The sequence below is a fragment of the Pan troglodytes genome, chromosome X (genome assembly GCF_028858775.2).
Source record: "Pan troglodytes isolate AG18354 chromosome X, NHGRI_mPanTro3-v2.0_pri, whole genome shotgun sequence".
Lineage (NCBI taxonomy): Eukaryota > Metazoa > Chordata > Mammalia > Primates > Hominidae > Pan > Pan troglodytes.
Genome location: NC_072421.2, coordinates 73,002,751 through 73,020,009, shown reverse-complemented (window position 1 = coordinate 73,020,009; position 17,259 = coordinate 73,002,751). Strand labels below are relative to the sequence as shown.

Here is a 17,259-nt window from a genome sequence, read left to right as displayed (position 1 = left end):
AGAAAACTAGCAAAGACATTCAGGACCTTAACTCAATGCTGGGACAAATAGACCTAATAGACATGTACAAAACTCTCCACCCAAAAACAACAGAATATACATTCTTCTCATCTGCACATGCCACATACTCTAAAATAGACAATACAGTTAGGAATAAAACAATCCTCAGCAAATTAAAAAAAAAACCTGAAATCATGTCAATCACACTCTTGGACCACAGTGCAATAAAAATAGAAATCAATGCTAAGAAAATCAGTCAACACCAGACAATTACATAGAAATTAAACAACCTGCTTCTGAATGACTACTGGGTAAATAATGAAATTAAGGCAGAAATCAAGAAGTTCTTTGAAACTGATAAGAAAAATACAACATACCAGAATCTCTCGGTTACAAACAAAGCAGTGTTAAGAAGGAAGGTTATACGCGGTTCCAAGATGGCCGAATAGGAACAACCCCAGTCCACAGCTCCTAGCATGAGTGACGCAGAAAACAGGTGATTTCTGCATTACCAACGGAGGTACCAGGTTCATCTCACTGGGGCATGTCGGACAGTGGGTGCAGGAGAGTGGGTGCAGCCCACCAAGCGAGAGCCAAAGCAGGGTGAGGCATCGCCTCACCCGGGAAGTGCAAGGGGTCAGGGAATTCCCTTTCCTAGCCAAGGAAAGCTGTGACACACAGCACCTGGAAAATAGGGTCACTCCCACCCTAATACTACGCTCTTCCAAGGGTCTTAGCAAATGGCACAGCAGCAGATTATATCCCGTGCCTGGCTTGGAGGGTCCCACGTCCATGGAGCCCCGCTCATTGCTAGCACAGCAGTCTGAGATCCAACTGCAAGGCGGCAGTGAGGCTGGGGTAGGGGCACCCACCATTGCTGAGGCTTGAGTAGGTAAACAAAGCGGCCGGGAAGCTCGAACTGGGTGGAGCCCACCACAGCTCAAGGAGGCCTGCCTGCCTCTGTAGACTTCACCTCTGGGGGCAGGGCATAGCTGAACAAAAGGCAGCAGAAACCTCTGCAGATTTAAATGTCCCTGTCTGACAGCTTTGAAGAGAGTAGTGGTTCTCCCAGCACAGAGTTTGAGATCTGAGAACAGACAGACTGCCTCCTCAAGTGGGTCCCTCACCCCCGAGTAGCCTAACTGGGAAGCACCCCCTAATAGGGGCAGACTGACACCTCACACAGCCGGGTACCCCTCTGAGACAAAGCTTCCAGAGGAATGATCAGGCAGCAACATTTGCTGTTCAGCAATATTCGCTATTCTGCAGCCTCCACTGCTGATAACTAGGCAAACAGGGTCTGGAGTGGACTTCCAGCAAACTCCAACAGACCTGCAGCTAAGGGTCCTGATTGTTAGAAGGAAAACTAACAAACAGAAAGGACATCCACACCAAAACCCCATCTGTACGTCACCATCATCAAAGATCAAAGGTAGATAAAACCACAAAGATGGGGAAAAAAACAGAGCAGAAAAGCTGAAAATTCTAAAAATCAGAGGACTTCTCCCCCTCCAAAGGAACACAGCTCCTCGCCAGCAACAGAGCAAAGCTGGATGGAGAATGACTTTCACAAGTTGAGAGAAGAAGGCATCAGACAACAAACCTCTCCAAGCTAAAGGAGGAAGTTCAAACCCATCACAAAGAAGATAAAAACCTTGAAAAAAAATAGACAAATGGATAACTAGAATAACCAGTGTAGAGAAGTCCTTAAATGACCTGATGGAGCTGAAAACCATGGCACGAGAACTATGTGATGAATGCACAAGCTTCAGTAACCAATTCAATCAACTGGAAGAAAGGGTATCAGTGATGGAAGATCAAATGAATGAAATGAAGCGAGAAGAGAAGTTTAGAGAAAAAAGAGTAAAAAGAAATGAACAAACCCTCCAAGAAATATGGGACTATGTGAAAAGACCAAATCTATGTCTGATTGGAGTACCTGAAAGTGACAGGGAGAATGGAACCAAGTTGGAAAACACTCTGCAGGATATTCTCCATGAGAACTTCCCCAACCTAGCAAGACAGGCCAATATTCAAATTCAGGAAATACAGAAAAGTCCACAAAGATACTCCTTGAGAAGAGCAACTCCAAGACACATAATTGACAGATTCACCAAAGTTGAAATGAAGGAAAAAATGTTAAGGGCAGACAGAGAGAAAGGTCGGGTTACCCACAAAGGGAAGCCCGTCAGACTAACAGCGGATCTCTCGGCAGAAACTCTACAAGCCAGAAGAGAGTGGGGGCCAATATTCAACATTCTTAAGGAAAAGAATTTTCAACCCAGAATTTCATATCCAGCCAAACTAAGCTTCATAAGAGAAGGAGAAATAAAATACTTTACAGACAAGCAAATGATGAGAGATTTTGTCACCACCAGGCCCACCCTACAAGAGCTCCTGAAGGAAGCACTAAACATGGAAAGGAACAACTGGTATCAGCCACTGCAAAAACATGCCAACATGTAAAGACCATCGATGCTAGGAAGAAACTACATCAACTAATGAGCAAAATAACTAGCTAACATCACAATGACAGGATCCAATGCACACATAACAATATTAACCTTAAATGTAAATGGGCTAAATGCTTCAATTGAAAGAAGCAACTGGCAAATTGGATAAAGAGTCAAGACCCATCAGAGTGCTATATGCAGGAGACGCATCTCACGTGCAGAGACACACATAGGCTCAAAATAAAGGGATGGAGGAAGATCTACCAAGAAAACGAAAACAAAAAAAGGCAAGGGTCACAATACTAGTCTCTGATAAAACAGACTTTAAGCCAACAAAGATCAAAAGAGATGAAGAAGGCCATTACATAATGGTAAAGGGATCAGTTCAACAAGAAGAGCTAAATATCCTAAACACATATGCACCCAATACAGGAGCACCAAGATTCATAAAGCAAGTCCTTAGAGACATGTAAAGAGACTTAGACTCCCACACAATAATAACGGGAGAGTTTAACACCCCACTGTCAACATTAGACAGATCAACGGGACAGAAAGTTAACAAGGGTATCCAGGAATTGAACTCAGCTCTGCACCAAGCAGATTTAAGAGACATCTACAGAACTCTCCACCCCAAATCAACAGAATATACATTCTTCTCAGCACCACAACGCGATTATTCCAAAATTGACCACATAGTTGGAAGTAAAGCACTCCTCAGCAAATGTAAAAGAATAGAAATTATAACAAACTGTCTCTCAGACTACAGTGCAATCAAGCTGGAACTCAGGATTAAGAAACTCACTCAAAACCGCTCAACTACATGGAAACTGAACAACCTGCTCCTGAATGACTACTGGGTACATAACAAAACAAAGGCACAAATAAAGATGTTCTTGGAAACCAATGAGAAAAAAGACACAACATACCAGAATCTCTGGAACACATTTAAAGCAATGTGTAGAGGGAAATTTATAGCACTAAATGCCCACAAGAGAAAGCAGGAAAGATCTAAAATTGACACCCTAACATCACAAATAAAAGAACTAGAGAAGCAGGGGGAGGAGCCAAGATGGCCAAATAGGAACAGCACAGGTCTACAGCTCCCAGCGTAAGCGACACAGAAGATGGGTGATTTCTGCATTTCCATCTGAAGTACCGGGTTCATGTCACTAGGGAGTGCCAGACAGTGGGCGCAGGTCAGTGGGTGCGCGCGCGAGCCGAAGCAGGGCGAGGCATTGCCTCACTCGGGAAGTGAAGGGGGTCAGGGAGTTCCCTTTCCTAGTCAAAGAAAGGGGTGACAGATGGCACCTGGAAGATCAGGTCACTCCCACCTGAATACTGCGCTTTTCCGACGGGCTTAAAAAACGGGGCACGAGGAGATTGTGTCCCGCACGTGGTTCGGAGGGTCCTACGCCCACGGAGTCTCGCTGATTGCTAGCACAGCAGTCTGAGATCAAACTGCAAGGTGGCAGCGAGGCTGGGGGAGGGGCGCCCGCCATTGCCCAGGCTTGCTTATGTAAACAAAGCAGCCTGGAAGCTCAAACTGGGTGGAGCCCACCACAGCTCAAGGAGGCCTGCCTGCCTCTCTCTGTAGGCTCCACCTCTGGGGGCAGGGCACACACAAACACAAAGACAGCAGTAACCTCTGCAGACTTAAATGTCCCTGTCTGACAGCTTTGAAGAGAGCAGTGGTTCTCCGAGCACACAGCTGGAGATCTGAGAACGGGCAGACTGCCTCCTCAGGTGGGTCCCTGACCCCTGACCACCGAGCAGACTAACTGGGAGGCACCCCCTAGCAGGGGCAGACTAACATCTCACATGCCCGGGTACTCCAAAAGAGCTGCAGCTGAGGGTCCTGTCTGTTGAAAGGAAAACTGACAAACAGAAAGGATATCCACACCAAAAACCCATCTGTACATCACCATCATCAAAGACCAGAAGTAGATAAAACCACAAAGATGGGGAAAAAACAGAGCAGAAAAACTGGAAACTCTAAAAAGCAGAGCACCTCTCCTCCTCCAAAGGAATGCAGTTCCTCACCAGCAACGGAACAAAGCTGGACGGAGAATGACTTGGACGAGCTGAGAGAAGAAGGCTTCAGAAGATCAAATTACTCTGAGCCAGGGGAGGACATTCAAGCCAAAGGCAAAGAAGTTGAAAACTTTGAAAAAAATTTAGAAGAATGTATAACTAGAATACCCAATACAGAGAAGTGCTTAAAGGAGCTGATGGAGCAGAAAACCAAGGCTGGACAACTACGTGAAGAATGCAGAAGCCTCAGGAGACGATGCGATCAACTGGAAGAAAGGGTATCAGCGATGGAAGATGAAATGAATGAAATGAAGCGAGAAGGGAAGTTTAGAGAAAAAAGAATAAAAAGAAATGAACAAAGCCTCCAAGAAATATGGGACTATGTGAAAAGACCAAATCTACATCTGATTGGTGTACCTGAAAGCGACGGGGAGAATGGAATCAAGTTGGAAAACACTCTGAAGGATATTATCCAGGAGAACTTCCCCAATCTAGCAAAGCAGTCCAACCTTCAGATTCAGGAAATACACAGAATGCCACAAAGATACTCCTCGAGAAGAGCAACTCCAAGACACATAATGGTCAGATTCACCAAAGTTGAAATGAAGGAAAAAATGTTAAGGGCAGCCAGAGAGAAATGTCAGGTTACCCTCAAAGGGAAGCCCATCAGACTAACAGCGGATCTCTCGGCAGAAACTCTACAAACCAGAAGAAAGTGGGGGCCAATATTCAACATTCTTAAAGAAAAGAATTTTCAACCCAGAATTTCATATCCAGCCAAACTAAGCTTCATAAGTGAAGGAGAAATAAAGTATTTTACAGACGAGCAAATGCTGAGAGATTTTGTCACCACCAGGCCTGCCCTAAAAGAGCTCCTGAAGGAAGCACTAAACTTGGAAAGAAACAACCAGTACCACCTGCTGCAAAATCATACCAAAATGTAAAGACCATCAAGACTAGGAAGAAAATGCATCAACTAACGAGCAAAATAATCAGCTAACATCATAATGACAGGATCAAATTCACACATAACAATATTAACCTTAAATGTAAATGGACTAAATGCTCCAATTAAAAGACACAGACTGGCAAATTGGATAAAGAGTCAAGACCCATCAGTGTGCTGTATTCAGGAAACCCATCTCACATGCAGAGACACACATAGGCTCAAAATAAAGGGATGGAGGAAGATCTACCAAGCAAATGGAAAACAAAAAAAGACGGGTTGCAATCCTAGTCTCTGATAAAACAGACTTTAAACCAACAAAGATCGAAAGAGACAAAGAAGGCCATTACATAATGGTAAAGGGATCAATTCAACAAGAAGAGCTAACCATCCCAAATATATATGCACCCAATACAGGAGCCGCCAGATTCATAAAGCAAGTCCTTAGTGGCCTACAAAGTGACTTAGACTCCCACACAATAATAATGGGAGATTTTAACACCCCACTGTCAACATTAGACAGATCGATGAGACAGAAAGTCAACAAGGATACCCAGGAATCGAACTAAGCTCTGCACCAAGCAGACCTAATAGACATTTACAGAACTCTCCACCCCAAATCAACAGAATATACATTTTTTCAGCACCACACCACACCTATTCCAAAATTGACCACATAATTGGAAGTAAAGCTCTCCTCAGCAAATGTAAAAGAACAGAAATTATAACAAACTATCTCTCAGATCACAGTGCAATCAAACTAGAAGTCAGGATTAAGAATCTCACTCAAAACCACTCAACTACATGGAAACTGAACAACCTGCTCCTGAATGACTACTGGGTACATAACGAAATGAAGGCAGAAATAAAGATGTTCTTTGAAACCAACGAGAACAAAGACATAACATACCAGAATCTCTGGGATGCATTCAAAGCAGTGTGTAGAGGGAAATGTATAGCACTACATGCCCACAAGAGAAAGCAGGAAAGATCCAAAATTGACACCCTAACATCACAATTAAAAGAACTAGAAAAGCAAGAGCAAACACATTCAAAAGCTAGCAGAAGGCAAGAAATAACTAAAATCAGAGCAGAACTGAAGGAAATAGAGACAAAAAAAACCCTTCAAAAAATTAATGAGTCCAGGAGCTGCTTTTTTGAAAGGATCAACAAAATTGATAGACCGCTAGCAAGACTAATAAAGAAAAAGAGAGAAAAATCAAATAGACACAATAAAAAATGATAAAGGGGATGTCACCACCGATCCCACAGAAATACAAACTACCATCAGAGAATACTACAAACACTGCTACGCAAATAAACTAGAAAATCTAGAAGAAATGGATAAATTCCTCGACACATACACCCTCCCAAGACTAAACCAGGAAGAAGTTGAATCTCTGAATAGACCAATAACAGGATCTGAAATTGTGGCAATAATTAACAGCTTACCAACAAAAAAGAGTCCAGGACCAGATGGATTCACAGCCGAATTCTACCAGAGGTACAAGGAGGAACTGGTACCATTCCTTCTGAAACTATTCCAATCAATAGAAAAAGAGGGAATCCTCCCTAACTCATTTTATGAGGCCAGCATCATCCTGATACCAAAGCCGGACAGAGACACAACCAAAAAAGAGAATTTTAGACCAATATCCTTGATGAACATAGATGAAAAAATCCTCAATAAAATACTGGCAAACCAAATCCAGCAGCACATCAAACAGCTTATCCACCATGATCAAGTGGGCTTCATCCCTGGGATGCAAGGCTGGTTCAATATACGCAAATCAATAAATGTAATCCAGCATATACACAGAACCAAAGACAAAAAACACATGATTATCTCAATAGATGCAGAAAAGGCCTTTGACAAAATTCAACAACCCTTCATGCTAAAAACTCTCAATAAATTATGTATTGATGGGACGTATTTCAAAATAATAAGAGCTATCTATGACAAACCCACAGCCAATATCATACTGAGTGGGCAAAACCTCAGAGCATTCCCTTTGAAAACTGGCACAAGACAGTGATGCCCTCTCTCACCACTCCTATTCAACATAGTGTTGGAAGTTCTGGCCAGGGGAATCAGGCAGGAGAAGGAAACAAAGGGTATTCAATTAGGAAAAGAGGAACTCAAATTGTACCTATTTGCAGACGACACGATTGTATATCTAGTAAACCCCATTGTGTGAGCCCAAAATCTCTTTAAGCTGATAAGCAACTTCAGCAAAGTCTCGGGATACAAAATCAATGTACAAAAATCACAAGCATTCTTATACACCAACAACAGACAAACAGAGAGCCAAATCATGAGTGAACTCCCATTCACAATTGCTTCAAAGAGAATAAAATACCTAGGAATCCAACTTACAAGGGATGTGAAGGACCTCTTCAAGGAGAACTACAAACCACTGCTCAAGGAAATAAAAGAGGATACAAACAAATGGAAGAACATTCCATGCTCATGGGTAGGAAGAATCAATATCATGAAAATGGCCATACTGCCCGAGGTAATTTACAGATTCAATGCCATCCCCATCAAGCTACCAATGACTTTCTTCACAGAATTGGAAAAAACTACTTTAAAGTTCATATGGAACCAAAAAAGAGCCCGCATCGCCAAGTCAATCCTAAGCCAAAAGAACAAAGCTGGAGGCATCACACTACCTGACTTCAAACTATACTACAAGGCTACAGTAACCAAAACAGCATGGTACTGGTACCAAAACAGAGATATAGATCAATGGAACAGAACAGAGCCCTCAGAAATAATGCCACGTATCTACAACTATCTGATCTTTGACAAACCTGACGAAAACCAGCAATGGGGAAAGGATTCCCTATTTAATAAATGGTGCTGGGAAAACTGGCAAGCCAGATGTAGAAAGCTGAAACTGGATCCCTTCCTTACACCTTATACAAAAATCAATTCAAGATGGATTAAAGACTTAAACGTTCAACCTAAAACCATAAAAACCCTAGAAGAAAACCTAGGCATTATCATTCAGGACATAGGTATGGGCAAGTACTTCAGGTCTAAAACACCAAAAGCAATGGCAACAAAAGCCAAAATTGACAAATGGGATCTAATTAAACTAAAGTGCTTCTGCACAGCAAAAGAAGCTACCATCAGAGTGAACAGGCAACCTACAAAATGGGAGAAAGTTTTCACAACCTACTCATCTGACAAAGGGCTAATATCCAGAATCTACAAAGAACTCAAACCAATTTGCAAGAAAAAAAACAAACAACCCCATCGATAAGTGGACGAAGGATATGAAGAGATATTTCTCAAAAGAAGACATTTATGCAGCCAACAGACACATGAAAAAATGCTCATCATCACTGGTCATCAGAGAAATGTAAATCAAAACCACAATGAGATACCATCTCACACCAGTTAGAATGGCAATCATTAAAAATTCAGGAAACAAAAGGTGCTGGGGAGGATGTGGAGAAATAGGAGCACTTTTACACTGTTGGTGGGACTGTAAGGTAGTTCAATCATTTTGGAAGTCGGTGTGGCGATTCCTCAAGGATCTAGAACTAGAAATACCACTTGACCCAGCCATCCCATTACTGGGTATATACCCAAAGGATTATAAATCATGCTGCTATAAAGACACATGCACACATATGTTTACTGCGGCACTATTCACAATAGCGAAGACTTGGAACCAACCCATATGTCCAATAATGATAGACTGGATTAAGAAAATGTGACACATATACACCATATTATACTATGCAGCCATAAAAAAGGATGAGTTCATGTCCTTTGTAGGGACATGGATGAAGCTGGAAACCATCATTGTGAGCAAACTATTGCAAGGACAGAAAACCAAACACTACATGTTCTCACTCACAGGTGGGAATTAAACAGTGAGAACACTTGGACACAGGAAGGGGAACATCACACACCAGGGCTTGTCGTGGGGTGCGGGGAGAGGGGATGGATAGCATTAGGAGATATACCTAATGTAAATGATGAGTTAATGGGTGTAGCATGCCAACATGTCACATGTATACATATGTAACAAACGTGTATGTTGTGCACATGTACCCTAGAACTTGAAGTATAATAATAATAAAAAAAAATAAAATAAAGTAAAATAAAAAAGAAGGAAGGTTATACACTAAATGCCCACATCAAAAATTTAGAAAGATCTCAAATTAACAACCTAACATCACAACTAGAGGCCCTAGATAAACAAGAGCAAACCAATATCAAAGGTAGCAGAAAACAAGAAATAACCAAAATCATATCTAAACTGAAGGAAATTGAGGTGTTTAAAGCCATACAAAATATCAATGAATCCAGGAGCTGGTTATTTGAAAGAATCAATACAGTAGATAGACTGCTAGCCAGACTAATAATAAAGCAGAGATGATCCAAATAAACATAATCAGAAATGAAAAAAAAACATTATCTGACCCCACAAATATACAAAAAAACACAGAGAGACTGTTATGAACACCTCTATGCACAGAAGTACAAAATCTAAAAGAAATAGATATATTCCTGTACACATAAGCCTCCCAAGATTTAACCAGGAAGTAATTAAAACCCTGAACTGACCAATAATGAGTCTTCATATTGAGTCAATAATAAAAACCCTATAAACCAGAAACAGCCTAAGACCAGTAGAATTCACAGCTGAATTCTAGCAGACATATAAAGAAGAGCTGGTACCATTTCAACTAAAACTATTCCAAAGAATTGAGGAAGAAGGAATCCTCCCTAACTCATTCTATGAAGCCAGTATCATCCACATACCAATACTTGGCAGAAACACACCAAATAAAAGAAAACTTCAGACCAATATTCCTGATGAACATAAATGAAAAAATCCTCAAAGAATGACTAGCAAACTGAATCCAGCAGCACATCAAAATGCTAATCCACCATGATCAAGTACGCTTTATCCCCAGGATGCGGGGTTGGTTCAACATATGCAAATCCATAAATGGGATTCATCATATAAACAGAACTAAAAACAAACAAACAAACAAAACATGATCATCTCAATAGATGCAGAAAAGGCTTTTTGATAAAATTCAAAGTCCCTTCATGTTACAAACCCTCAACAAACTAGGCATTGAAGGAATATACTTCAAAATATTAAGAGCCATCTATGACTAACCCACTGGCAGCATCATACTGAAAGAGCAAATGCTGGAAGAATTCTCTTTGAAAACCAGAAAAAGACAAGAATGCCCTCTCTCACCACTCCTATTCAACATAGTACTGGAAGTCCTAACCAGAGCAATCAGGCAAGAGAAAAAAATAAAAGGCATTCAAACAGGAAGAGAGGAATTCAAACTATCCCTGTTTGCAGATGATATGTTACTATATCTAGAAAACCCCATAATCCCTCCCCAAAGGCTCTTTGATCTGATATACAACTTCAGCAAAGTTTCGTGATACAAAGTAAATGTACAAAAATCAGTAGCATTCCTATACACCAACAACACCCAAGCTGAGAGCCAAATCAAGAATGCAATTCTATTCACAATAGCCACAAAAAGTATAAAATACCTCAGAATACAGCTAACCAAGGAGGTGAAAGACCTGTACAACAATAATTACAAAACACTGCTCAAGGAAAGAAGAGAGGATACAAACAAATGGAAAAACATTCCATGCTCACGGATAAGAAGCATCAATACTGACAAAATGGCCATACTACCCAAAGCAATTTACAGATTCAAAGCTATTACTATCAAACTACCAATAACATGCATTACAGAATTAGAAAAAAACTATTTTAAAATTAATATGGAAGCAAAAAAGAGCCTTAATAGTCAATCCTAAACAAAAAGAACAAAGCTGGAAGAACCACATTACCCAATTTCAAACTATACTACAAGATACGGTAACCAAAACAACATGGCACTGGTAATAAAACAGACACGTACACCAATGAAGCAGAATAGAAAGCCCAGAAATAATGCTGCACACCTACATCAATCTGATTTTTGACAAAATCAGCAAAAACAAGCAATAAGGAAAGGACTCCCTATTCAATACATGGTGCTAAGATAACTGGCTAGCATACGCAGAAGACTGAAACTGAACCCCTTTCTTAAACCCTATACAAAAAAAGATGGATTGAAGACATAAATTTAAAACCCAAAACTATAAAAACCCTGGAAGACAATCTAGGCAATACCATTCAGGACATAGGCATGGGCAAAGACTTCATGATGAAGATGCCAAAGGCAATTGTGACAAAAGCAAAAACTGACAAATGGGATTGAAGTAAACTAAAGAGCTTCTGCACACCAAAAGAAACTATCAACAGAGTAAGCAGACAACGTATAGTATGGTAAAAAAAATTTGAAAACTGCATCCAACAAAGGTCTAATATCCAGAATCTATAAGAAATGTAAACAAATTAACAAGCAAAAAAAAAAAAAAAAAAAAAAAAAACAGAGAAAAGGGGGAAGATGGAAGACAGGAAGCAGGACTAGCTTGCAGCTCCAGCTCACATGGACAGAGCAGAGTGTGGAGACTCATATCGTGAACTTTTGCTCCAGAAATACTGCAGGAATATGTCAGAAAAGCGGAGAGAATCTACAGACCCTCTGAAAGAAGTACATCACTCCTGCAGGATCTGGGAGAAAGCCCAAATACTGTGAGAGCCCAAGCTGTGAGAGTGGGAAAGAGGGATCGTCCACCCTCAAATACACACCTTCACTGGGGAACCTGAAGGTCTAGATCATGGGAGAATAACTTGAGCTTACCTGGAGCTGAGTCAATTTAGAGAGCTGAGCAAAACACAGGGGTAGTAGAAGAAGCAGTGGGAAAAGCCCTGTGGGCTATCTGGGTCCCCAGGGAAGCCATTTCTGACTTGTCTCACAGAGGTTCTTGGGGAGGGCTGACAGAGGAACTGGGAAAAGACCACAGGGAGAAGGAAACATCCAACTGAACTTTGTAACAATTCCAACTGAATGCAAAGTGTCCTGGCCAGAACTCGGGGAAGGGCATGATTCTGGTGTGCAGATTCAACAGGTGGGGAGGCAACAAAGTGAGAGGTGACAGCGTGCTGGCAGTCCTCACAGCCCTTGCTCGCTCTTGGCACCTCCTCTGCCTGGGCTCCCACGTTGGCGGCATTTGAGGAGCCCTTCAGCCCACCACTGCACTGTGGGAGCCCCTTTCTAGGCTGGCCAAGGCTGGAGTCCACTCCCTCAGCTTGCAGGCAGGTGTGGAGGGAGAGGCGGGAGCGGGAACCGGGGCTGCATGCGGCGCTTGTGGGCCAGCTGGAGTTCCGGGTAGGCATGGGCTTGGCGGGCCCCGCACTCGGAGCAGCCGGCCAGCCCTGCCAGCCCCGGGCAATGAGGGACTTAGCACCCGGGCCAGTGGCTGCAGAAGGTGTACTGGGTCCCCCAGCAGTGCCAGCCCACCAGCGCTGTGCTCAATTTCTCACCGAGCCTTAGCTGCCTTCCCGCGGGGCAGGGCTCAGGACCTGCAGTCTGCCATGCCTAAGCCTCCCACCCACTCCATGGGCTCCTGTGCGGCCCGAGCCTCCCCGACGAGCACCACCCCCTGCTCCATGGCACCCAGTCCCATCGACCACCCAAGGAAGGGCTGAGGAGTGCGAGCGCATGGCATGAGACTGGCAGGCAGCTCCACCTGTAGCCCCGGTGTAGGATCCACTAGGTGAAGCCAGCTAGGCTCCTGAGTCTGGTGGGGACATGGAGAGTCTTTATATCTAGCTCAAGGATTGTAAACACACCAATCAGCACCCTGTGTCTAGCTCAAGGTTTGTGAGTGCACCAATTGACACTCTGTATCTAGCTGCTCTGGTAAGGATGTGGAGAGTCTTTATGTCCAGCTCAGGGATTGTAAATACACCAATCAGCACCCTGTGTTTAGCTCAAGGTTTGTGAGTGCACCAATCGACACTCTGTGTCTAGCTGCTCTGGTGGGGCCTTGGAGAACCTTTATGTCTAGCTCAAGGATTGTAAATACACCAATCGACACTCTGTATCTAGCTGCTCTGGTGGGGCCTTGGAAAACCTTTATGTCTAGCTCAAGGTTTGTAAACACACCAATCAGCACCCTGTGTTTAGCTCAAGGTTTATGAATGCACCAATCGACACTCTGGTGTCTAGCTGCTCTAGTAGGGCCTTACAGAACCTGTGTGTCGAAACTCTGTATCTAACTAATCTGATAAGGATGTGGAGAACCTTTTTATCTAGCTCAGGGATTGTAAACGCACCAATCAGCAACCTGTCAAAACAGGCCACTCAGCTCTACCAATCAGCAGGATGTAGGTGAGGCCAGATAAGAGAATAAAAGCAGGCTGCGCTAGCCAGCAGTGGCAACCCACTCAGGTCCCCTTCCACACTGTGGAAGCTTTGTTCTTTCATTCTTTACAATAAATCTTGCTACTGCTCACTCTTTAGGTCCACGCTGCTTTTATGAGCTGTAACACTCACCGCAAAGATCTGCAGCTTCACTCCTGAGCCCAGCGAGACCACGAGCCCACCGGGAGGAACAAACAACTCCAAATGCACTGCCTTAAGAGCTGTAACACTCACCACGAAGGTCTGCAGCTTCACTCCTGAGCCAGTGAGACCACGAACCCACCAGAAAGAAGAAACTCCGAACACATCTGAACATCAAAAAGGACAGACTCCAGACTCACCATCTTAAGAGCTGTAACACTCACCATGAGGGTCCGCGGCTTCATTCTTGAAGTCAGTGAGACCAAGAACCCACCAATTCCGGACACATTTTGGTGACCACGAAGGGACTTTCGCCTATCGCCAAGCGGTGAGACAATCGCCAAGCGGTGAGACCATCGCCTATCGCCGAGCGGTGAGACTTTCGCCTGTCGCCAAGCAGTGAGTACCATCGGACCCCTTTCGCTTGCTATTCTGTCCTATCTTTCCTTAGAATTCGGGGGCTAAAAACTGGGCACCTGTCGGCCAGTTAAAAGCGACTAGCGCAGCCGCCAGACTAAAGACACGGGTGTCAGGCTTTCTGGGAAAGGGCTCTCTAACAACCCCCGACTCTTCGGAGTTGGGACCGTTGGTTTGCCTAGAACCAGCTTCCACTTTTCCTGTACTTCTGGGCTGAGCCGAGGGTCGACAGAGAGGAAAGCCATGCAGCTCCGGGGTCCCGACAACATGTTGGTTGACCCTGCGGCCATGAGTGGAACTCTCACAAGCATGTCGCCCAAGCGAGACTCGCCCATCTATCCTATCTATCCTGACCTTTGCCCTCTGGGTCCTAATGCCTGCCAGAGAAACTTCCTCTCGCCTCTCTTCTCTGAGGTTAGACCCACCTCTAAAAATTGCTACCTGTCTCTAGTGCTTTTCTAGTTTCTCCTATAAGAATGACTTCTAGTATAAACTCCAGGACTCTGTTACCTTCTTTAGGCACCTGGGCTCACCAATCGGAAAGACATAATTTTTGCCCAAAGCCCCGTTGTAGTGGGGACTACCTGGAATTTTAGGATCCCTCCTCAGACTAACAGGCCTAACAAAAGCTATTCCTGCAGCTAGGATATGGGGAGCCTCAGAAATTGTATCCTTCCTATTTATATAAGTGAGGACAAAAGGTGTCACTCCTCCAGCCCTAGAGATCCTTTCCCTCCCTCAGGGTATGGCCCTCCACTTCATTTTTAGGGCATAACATCTTTATAGGACAGGGGTAAAGTCCCAATACTAACAGGAGAATGCTTAGGACTCTAACAGGTTTTTGAGAATGCGTCAGTAAGGGCCACTAAATCCGATTTTTCTCGGTCGGTCCTCCTTGTGGTCTAGGAGGACAGGCAAAGGTGCAGGTTTTCAAGAATGCGTCGGTAAGGACCACTAAATCCGACCTTCCTCGGTCCTCCATGTGGTCTGGGAGGAAAACTAGTGTTTCTGCTGCTGCGTCGGTGAGTGCAACTATTCCGATCAGCAGGGTCCAGGGACCATTGCGGGTTCTTGGGCAGGGGTTGTTTCTGCTGCTGCGTCAGTGAGCGCAACTATTCTGATCAGCAGGGTCCAGGGACCATTGCGGGTTCTTGGGCAGGGGTTGTTTCTGCTGCTGTGTCGGTGAGCGCAACTATTCCGATCAGCAGGGTCCAGGGACCATTGCAGGTTCTTGGGCAGGTAGAGAAACAAAATAAACCAAAACCATGGGCGGTTTTGTCTTTCAGATGGGAAACACTCAGGCATCAACAGGCTCACCCTTGAAATGCATCCTAAGCCATTAGGACCAATTTGACCCACAAACCCTGAAAAAGAGGTGGCTCACTTTTTTCTGCACTACGGCTTGGCACCAATATTCTCTTTCTGATGGGGAAAAATGGCCACCTGAAAGAAGTACAAATTTCAATACTATCCTGCAGTTTGATCTTTTCTGTAGGAGGGAAGGCAAATGGAGTGAAATACCTTATGTCCAAGCTTTCTTTTCACTGAGGGAGAATACACGACTATGCAAAGCTTGCAATTTACATCCCACAGGAGGACCCCTCAGCTTACCCTCATATCCTAGCCTCCCTATAGCTCCCCTTCCTGTTGATGATACCCCTCCTCTAATCTCCCCTGCCCAAAAGGAAATAAGCAAAGAAATCTCCAAAGGTCCACAAAAAACCCCGGGCTATCAGTTATGTCCCCTTCAAGCTGTAGGGGGAGGGGAATTTGGCCCAACCCAGGTACATGTCACCTTCTCCCTCTCTGATTTAAAGTAGATCAAGGCAGACCTGGGGAAGTTTTCAGATAATCCTGATAGGTACATAGATGTCCTACAGGGTCTAGGGCAAACCTTTGACCTCACTTGGAGAGACGTCATGCTACTGTTAGATCAAACCCTGGCCTTTAATGAAAAGAATGCGGCTTTAGCTGCAGCCCGAGAGTTTGGAGATACCTGGTATCTCAGTCAAGTAAATGATAGAATGACAGCTGAAGAAAGGGACAAATTCCCTACTGGTCAGCAAGCAATCCCCAGTATGGACCCCCACTAGGACCTTTACTCAGATCATGGGGACTGGAGTTGTAAACATCTGTTGACCTGTGTTCTAGAAGGACTAAGGAGAATTAGGAAAAAGCCCATAAATTATTCAATGATATCCACCATAACCCAGGGAAAGGAAGAAAATCCTTCTGCCTTCCTCAAGCGGCTACGAGAGGCCTTAAGAAAATATACTCCCCTATCACCCGAATCACTCGAGGGTCAATTGATTCTAAAAGATAAGTTTATTACCCAATCAGCCGCAGATATCAGGAGAAAGCTCCAAAAGCAAGCCCTGGGCCCTGAACAAAATCTAGAGGCATTATTAAATGTGGCAAACTCAGTGTTCTATAATAGGGACCAAGAAGAACAGGCCCAAAAGGAAAAGCGAGATCAGAGAAAGGCCGCAGCCTTAGTCATGGCCCTCAGACAAACGGTTGAGAGGTCAGAAAATGGAGCAGGCCAACCACCTGGTAGGGCTTGTTATCAGTGTAGTTTACTAGGACACTTTAAAAAAGATTGTCCAATGAGAAACAAGCTGCCCCCTCATCCATGTCCACTATGCCGAGGCAATCACTGGAAGGTGCACTGCCCCAGAGGACGAAGGTTCCCTGGGTCAGAAGCCCCCAACCAGATGATCCAACAACAGGACTGAGGGTGCCCGGGGCAAGCGCCAGCTCATGTCATCACCCTCACTGAGCCCCAGGTATGTTTAACTATTGAAGGCCAGGAAATTGACTTCCTCCTGGACACTGGTGCGGCCTTCTCAGTGTTAATCTCCTGTCCTAGACAACTGTCCTCAAGGTCCGTTACCATCCGAGGAATCCTAGGACAGCCTGTAATCAGGTATTTCTCCCACCTCCTCAGTTGTA

General features: G+C 44.0%; 1 pseudogene; it reads left to right on the top strand.

Annotated features, from left to right (window-relative positions):
- Positions 1-14,616: 14,616 nt before the first annotated feature.
- On the top strand, positions 14,617-17,042 carry LOC134809302 (uncharacterized; annotated as a pseudogene).
- Positions 17,043-17,259: the final 217 nt, after the last annotated feature.